This window comes from Vombatus ursinus, unplaced genomic scaffold, assembly GCF_900497805.2.
Source record: "Vombatus ursinus unplaced genomic scaffold, bare-nosed wombat genome assembly UNPS02014791.1, whole genome shotgun sequence".
In the NCBI taxonomy this organism is placed as follows: domain Eukaryota; kingdom Metazoa; phylum Chordata; class Mammalia; order Diprotodontia; family Vombatidae; genus Vombatus; species Vombatus ursinus.
The window spans coordinates 63,161,009-63,169,629 of record NW_020954569.1 but is presented as its reverse complement, the minus strand read 5'-3'; positions in this window follow the sequence as shown (position 1 = coordinate 63,169,629).

Here is an 8,621-nt window from a genome sequence, read left to right as displayed (position 1 = left end):
TGGATTTTATCATATGCCAGTTTGGTTTTGTTGATGTTTCTTCTAGTGATTCGGTTCCATTCATTATAGGACTTTAATAATGCACCCTTGCGCCTAATGTACAGAAATCCCATTATGAATAAAGGGTTCCATGTTAATGTCTTGTTATTGAATAGACTGAGCCTATTTGCCTAATTTAATCTATAATTAGAACTTTTGGCACTGGTTTTTAATCACTTCATATTTTGTAATGGAAGCTAAATTGGTTAGTAAGGGGGAAAGTATTGTAGAGATTATCTAATCCTGGGGTTCTTAATCTGGGTAGGAAGGACCTGTGAACTTTTTTACATATATCTATCTATCTATCTATCTATATCTATATATAGATATATATAGATATGTATATGTATATATAAATTAGTTTCCTCTGTAAATCTAGTACATATTCACTGGAGCGCTGAAAAGGTTTATGATACATAAAAAGTTAATCCCTGGCACTCCCAGACTCTCACCTTTTTACAAATAAAGGAAAATAAGGCCCAGAAAGCTTCAGTGGCTTGCTCAGGGTCATGCAGATAATGAAGAGGTTAGATCAGAATAGAATAAGAACCTAGGTCTTCTCACTCAAAATTAGGACTCTTTTCACTGTATCTCCTAAACCCAAAAGTGAACGTTTTAATTCATTCAACATGCTGGCATAAATAACTTAAAGAGTAATTCTAACCAACGTTGTAGTTTTAATCTGTTTAAGATATGATTCAGAACCTCAAGTTTTCTATGTTGTTCAAGTAAAACTTGGGAAATAGCATGTCTGCTGTATTGTAGGAGGCTTTCCATATAATTCTGCGATATAAGAAGAATGAAAAATGAGGCTATCTTGGAGCAGCTAGGTGACCCAGTGGGGATAGAGCATCAGGCCTGGAATCAGGAAGACAGGAATTCAAATTCAGACTCAAGAGCTATATGAGGGCAAGTCACTTAACCCTGTTACCCTGTTTGCCTCAGTTTCCTCATTTGTCAAATGAGCTGGAGAGGGAAGTGGCAAACTACTTCAACATCTTTGCCAAGAAATCCCCAACTGGGGTCACAGAGTTGGACGTGACTGAAACAACTGAACAATAAGAGGCCATTCACTGAGAGCTCCTTCCCTCATTTTTGTTTCATGCCTTTTGTCACGATCTTCAAAACCCCCATGTAAAAAGGTGGCCCTTCTTGCCAAAACGAACTCTTATATTTAAGTGCACTAATGATCCCATTCCATCACATCTCCAGCAGTTGCCCCCCCCCACCATCATCCCTATTGCTAATCTTAAATCTCAGTCCCTGTCTTTTTTTGCTATCTGAAATGCACTGATATCTCTGTTCCCCCAAATTCTCAAGAAGTCCATCCATCTCCATTATCCTATATCTCTTCTCCGCTTCTGAAACAAAGTCATCTACAATGGGTGCTTCCACTTCCTTTCCTCTCACTTAACTTTCAAGCCTGGCTTCCAATCTCATTCAATTGAAACTGCTCTCTATAAAGATTTTATTGTATGGTATATTGCCAAATCTAATGGCTTTTTCTCATCGTGTTCTCTTTTTCTGGGTTTTTTGTGGCAATACTCTCCTTGTTTTCTTGCCTTACCCTTCAGTTTTCTTTAGTAGATTTTTGTCCAGGCCATCCCTGCTAACTGTGAGGGTCCTTCAAATCTATCCTGAGCCTTCTTTTCCCTCTATACAATTTTACTTGTATTCAATGATTATCTCTATGCAGATGATTCTCAGTTATCCAGCCCCAACCCCTAGTCTCCTATTTCCAGGTGCACATTGGACATCTTGAAATGGTTGTCCAGTAGACATGTTAAACTCAACTTGTCCAAACTGAATTCATCTTTTCTCCCTAAACCTTCCCTTTTTAACTTTTCCTATCACTGGTGAGGATACCACCATTCTCCTAGTCACACAGTCTCACAATCTAGGTATTGCCCTCTATTTTTCCTCATGCCCTCCCCATAGCCAATCGGTTGTGAAGTCCTGTCATTTATACCTTCAAAAATTTATTGTGATACCATCTCTCCTGACACTAGCACCATCCTGATAAGGGCCCTTTCACCTCCTGAACTGTTGCAATTGACCCTCTTTGGTCTCCCTGCCTCAACTGTCTTCCTAACTGTAGTCCATTTTTTAGTCTGCTCAGCTTTCAAATTGGTCCTAAAGTATAGGTGTTACCATGTCACTCCTAGTCTACACAGGAGGCAGAAAGGATGATCTGGCAAAAGATGTATACAATCAGCCAACATCCCTTCTGACATTTCATCAAGTTCGTGTGCACATCAGCCTGCTTAGGTTTGCCGCATATCTTTTCATTTGGCTTACTTGTAATGCAACTCTACAATCTTAGAAGAATGAACAATACAAGTAAAAACCTGTCTAACTTAAGGTGTGAGCTATCAATTATAATCTTAAAGAAGGACTTAGGAGTCCTTGTTCCCTCAAAATAATTGCTGCTGCAACTATAAAGGTTCCCACAGTGCTGGACATTATTGAATACAGAGAAATAAAGCACTATCTCACCATTACACTAGACAATTTCTTGCCTGTAGTTGAGTTCCTGAATAATAATTGCAACTAGAGGGGGGGAAAGGATTTTGGATGAATAAGGAAAAATCAGAACTTGAATTTTCAAGTCAAATCATGAAAGCTATTGAAAGGCTGGTACCAAATTCTGATATGCTAAAACAGAAAAGGGAAATGGCTCCAAAACAAGGGTTATTGTTAGGACTGGATGGCCGGTCAAATACCCTGATTAAAACTATTCTGTGAATGGATTCCCCATTTTCAATGAATCAGTAACAATATAATGAAGTATTTCATGGTAATCTTTGATTCATAGGATTATAGATAGAAGAGTTGAAGGTATCGATAGAGGCTATCTAGTGAAAAAACATCTATAGACTCGTAGTGACTAATCCAAAGTCATACAATTAGTATGAGGCGGGATTTATGCCCAAACCTGATTCTCACCATTCTGCTACCATGCCAACTTCTCAGGGTGATAATTAGAAATACCAATTTTGATAGAAGTGAAGACTGGAAATTCATCAATAAGATTTTTATTTTTTTTCCAGATATAAGGACTACTATTTTTAATAATTTGAGAATGAATTCAATCAACAATTTTTGAGTCTGTCTTTTCCACTTGAATTCCCATCTAATTCAAGATTGCTGATTCTTTGCTAAAAGCTTATTTTCCCTCAGAAGTATTGCTAGAGTGTGATATAGATCTGGTATTCTAAGTTCTACCAACTTCTTGTACCAATCCTGTGGAATGACAACAACATTTACAGAATGCCTACTATGTGCCAGGCTCTGTGCTAAGCATTTTACAAAGATTGTCTTCTTTGATCATCACAGCAACCCTGGGAGGGAGGTGCTATTATTATCCTAATTTTATAGTTGAGGAAACAGGCAAACAAAGATTAAAGGACTTGCCCAGGGTCTTATAGCTATTAAGGGTCAGGTGTTTCTGACTTCAACCCTGGCACTATCCACTGTGCCACCTCCTTTATAAAGGAAGAAGGGGAACATTCATCTTTGTCATATCAATACTGGAAAGTTTAGTATTATGTAGCGAAGGGTCACCAATTCAACATCTAGTATAACATTGAGGAATTAGGCCTGCCTTTCCTTCTGAACACAAATGGCATATATGGGATTTCCCCCAATCATGAATTTGATTTTTTTTTTAAAGAGACTAGTGATTTAAAAAAATATTTTTAATAAAAAAAAAAAAAACCTCTCCTCATATTTTCCTCATCACCTCTGAATAAAGCAAGGAAAACAAAACCATTGTAACAAATATGCTTAATCAAATAGAATTAATTCCTGTATTAGCCAAGTCCAAGAAAAATATTTCTGATGCAGAGTGAAACAGTCAAGAAAACAATGTACACAATTACTACAATAATGTAAACAGGAAAAAAAAAGCATAAAAAAATCAAAAGTGAATGTTGCAAAATTATTAAAAACAACATGGCTCATGAGATGACGAGACCTCCACCCCTTTCCAGAGATGAGAGGTCCATGAGTATGGTACATTGCACATATTTTCAGACTTTTCATGTGTTGATCAATTATACTAATTTTTTTCTCTTTTAATCTTAAAAAATACTATTTGTTCTATGGGATGGCTTTCTGGGAAGGGATGAAGATGGATACTGGACAGAATGATGATGCCAAAAAAAAAAAATCTCTTAAAAAGTTATTTTTAAAAAGGAATCCATAGAGGCAGCTAGGTGGCATAGTAGATAGAGCTCCAGCCTTGGAGTTAGGAGGACCTGAAATCAAATGCAGCCTCAGACACGTAACACTAGCTGTGTGACCCTAGGCAAGTCACTTAACCCCAATTGCCTCACACACACAAAAAATAAATAAAATTTTAAAAAATTAAAAAGAAATCCATGGTTCTTTCATGCATGCACTCCCTTCATTGGCATGGACCAAAACTTTTCTAAAACTCAATAGATGGCCTCTAAGCATTTCTGTGGCTGAGAAGTTCATAACCCTGCAGCCAACCTGGTGAGGAGTCTTCTGAATTTAACTTGGCTAGTCTAAATCACTCTGAAATTTCTTGTTATTGCAGTCTTGTTTTTCCTTTGGGAGATTTCTCCTTTCTTTCTCCCTCTTTCTCCTATCTCTCTACCTTCTCATTAATTTGTATGTTATATTAGGACCTCTTTATCTTATTCCTGGTTTCAATATTTCTATTAGTTTTTCTACAAGACTTTTCTTGGGAAGATTTCTTTTTCTTCCCTTCTTTTTCTGTTGTATGTGTTGTTACAATATTGAGATGGTACAGAGAGGCTAGGTTTAGTCATGACAACTCATTTAGGCATTTTTTTTTTGTACTGAGTGGTAATATAATGGGTATGTAGAATTCCCAGTGAGGAAACTCCTACCAGTGCAGGCCAGCAACTGTTCTACAACTTACTGTCTAATGGAGTTGTCTAGGTTAAGTTACTTTCCCAGACTCATATAGCCAATATGTCAGAGTTGGGATTTGAATTCATCTTCTGACTAGAAGACTGGCCCTCTTGTAAACTATAGCACATTTCCTCTTGCTGGATTAATAATAATTAGTTGACATTTACAAGTACTTTAAAGTTTGTAAAGTGCTTTTTAAATAGTATCTCATTTGACCCTCTCAGCAACCCTTCAAGATAAGTACTGTCATCATTTTATACATGATAAAATTAGCTTAAAGAGTTTTAAATGATTTGCCCATGTTCTCATAGCTAGTGTTGAATATTGTATTCTCACTCAGGTCACTGCTGATTCCAAGTCCAATGCTCTTTCTACTTCAAAATCAAATTTATCATTTGTAACATTGAATTTAAGTGGGTTGAATTCCCTTATAAAAATAAAAAAGTTTACAGAATAGATTAAAAAACAGATCCCAACAATATGTTGTATACTAGAAGCACATTTAGTATCAGAAAATGTACACACATTTAAATTGAAATAGAAATGCTGAACTAAAAGAATGAAGAATGATCATGGGTTGTAGGTTGTGCAAGTTCAGACACAAGCAGCAGTTATGGGGCTCAGACCCCAGGAGCAGAGAGCCTGGTTTATGTTTCAGCTTCTAGCCCAGTCTAAAACCATAGAGGAAAAACCAGGGCAGGAATCCCAGACCAAAGAGAAGTCTATAGTTCTGTCACTTTGAACCAGCAGAGCTCTCCAGATGGCTATTAGAGGTTGAACCAACATCAATCTACTGAAACTTCAAAGGAGCAAGCCCACATGCCTGTTGCTCAGTCCTAAACCTAGGTCAGAAACTTTCAGAACCCAGACTAGGGGGGCAGTGATCAGACTTGCTCTGGAACAGGGAAGTACTGAAAGCTTGCAGACCTCCAACCTCAGCTGTCTCTGAGATCCTGAAATAACATAACACTCACTACCCCAAGAAAACAGCATTAAGGCCAGCCCAGACACTCCTTCCAGAATACAGAGCCTGGCCCTATCATAAAATCCAAAGTCAGAAAAGAGCTGGAAGAATGAGCAAACAAACAAAAATCCTATTATAAAGAGCCGTTACTGTGACTGGGATGCTGAAGACCCCAACTCAGAAAAAGAGAATGACTCCAAAATATAAGCAAAACCTCAAAGAAAAACACAGCTTAGGCACAAGTTCAACTAGAATTTGTGGAAGAGATGAAGCTTTAGAGAAATAAAATAATTTTACAAATGAAATGAGAGTGCTAGAGGAAACAATCGGAAAATAAATGAGAGCCATGAAAGAAAGAATTAGAAAAGGAAGTAACAACTCAGTAAAAGGGATACAAAACCTTGCCAAAGCAACAAACTCCATGAAAATGAGAATGAACCAAATTGAAACTAATGACTTCTTGAGATAACAAAAAATACTAAATTCAAAAGACTGGAAAAATAGAAGAAGATTCAAGGTATGGCAGAGCAAAAATAATTTATGTGGAGAAAATTTAAGGATCATTAGACTACCTGAAAGCCATTATCAAAAAAAGAGCCTAGATGTCATATTTCAAGAAATCATTAAAGAAAATAGCCCAGATTTCTTAGAACTCAAGGGTAAAGTGAATACAGAAAGAGTCCATGGGGTGACGACAAGCTTGATGTCTCTGCCTTTCCTTGCTCGGCACTCAAAATCTGAGGAGAAAGGGGCCCTAGGATTTTCTTTGTGAAGAGCCTATGCCTGGTAATTTCCTAATTCCCAAGGTCACTGAATTATTGGCCCTTTGTGCTGAATGTCATCTTAAAGATGGAGCCTTTCAAAGAATTGGAAATTGAAGGAATGCCCTTCAATTGGGGAATGGCTGAACAAGTTGTGGTATATGAATGTAATGGAATACTATTGTGCTATAAGAAATGATGAGCAGGCAGACTTCAGAAAAACCTGGAAAGACTTGTATGGACTGATGCTGAGTGAAGTGAGCAGAACCAGGAAAACATAGTACACAGTAACAGCTACGTAGTGTGATGACTAACATTGATAGACTTAGCCCTTCTCAGCAATGCAGAAATCTAAGCCATATCCAAAGGTCTCATCATGGAAAATCCTATCCACACCCGAAGAAAGAACTATGGAGTTTGAATGCAGATCAAAGCATACTATTTGCTATTTTTTTCTTCTGTTTTGTTTTGTTTTCTCTTTCTTGTGGTTCCTCCTATTGGTTCTAATTCTTCCTTATAATATGACTAGTGTGAAAATATGTTTAAAAGGAATGTATTTATAGAGCCTATATCAGATTGCGTGCCATCTTGGGGAGGGAGGTAGGGAGGGAGGGGGAGAAAAATTTTAAACTCAAAAGCTTATGGAAGTGATTGTTGATAAATTAAAATAAATTAATAAGAAAAACTTAAAAAAAAAGATGGGGCCCTTCAAAGAGGTTGGAGAGAGGGGAACTGAAAGAAATAAGACTTCCCCTAAATACATTGGGGCTGTTCTCTTTGGTATGGGGCTGAGGTAGGGCTATATGGGTCTCCTCTCCCTTGTTGGCTTGCCCTGAAACCCATGCATCTGCTGTATCACTCCCCTGCCCATAGGTGGCTCCACAGGACGACCAATTCCATCTAAATTTAAAGAAAAGGCATCTAATCTATCCTGTGAGCCATTATCAGATTAATCTTCTATGATTATACTTAGGTCATTCTCCTGATTGAAAAACTATTGTAAAAGCTCCTCAATGACTACAAGATTTAGTCTAAATCTCTTGGCTTGGCACACAAGGCCTTCAGGGTCTGATATTAAGCCTTCCTTGTCATCTCCACTTTTCATTCCTCCCTTGTGATGAACTCTTATGCCAAAAGGTATTAGCAGAGTCAAAGTTGGAGAGTCAACAGGGTTTTGAACTATGAGCTGCATAAATATGTTGGATGTTCAGTGATTGCTGTGAATTTCTCAGTTTTTTGCTGTTACATAATCTGTTTATGAGAATAAATATACATGCATATTTGTGTATATTCAGGGTATATGTCAGTAATTTGATGGATCTGAATTTCATCAATCTGGCTGTGGATCACAGCCCATCCATTCATTTCCATCTTGTACAATGGTAAGTAATCATTTCTGGTAATATGCTGCATCCTGTTTTCACTCACCATACCTTTTTCCATTGTCCTTTGGGCCAGTTGTAATTTTAATTGTTTTGAGAATGGTGTATTCCATAGCTCTTGGTCCCATGGCATCACTGAGAGAATATTGGTTAGAAAAAGATGGACTTTCAAAAAAAAAAAAGAAAGAAAGAGATGGACTTTTCCAGGAGAAGCAACTTGGAATCATTGCCAGGGCTATGTAAAAGTGATTCAATTCAACTTAATTCAACACACATTCCTTTTTTAAAAATAATTACATTTTTGGTTTTCAACATTCACTTCCACAAGATTTTGAGTTTTAAATTTTCTCTCCTTCCCTCTCCTCCCCCCTCCCCAAGATGGCATGCAATCTGATATAGGCTCTACTTAAACATTCATATTAAACATATTTTCACATTAGTCATGGTGTAAAGAAGAATTAGAACTAATGGGAGGAACCATGAGAAAGAAGAGACAAAACAAACAACAGAAGAAAAGGAGAGCAAATAGTATGCTTCCATCTGCATTCAGACTCCAAAGTTCTTTTTCTG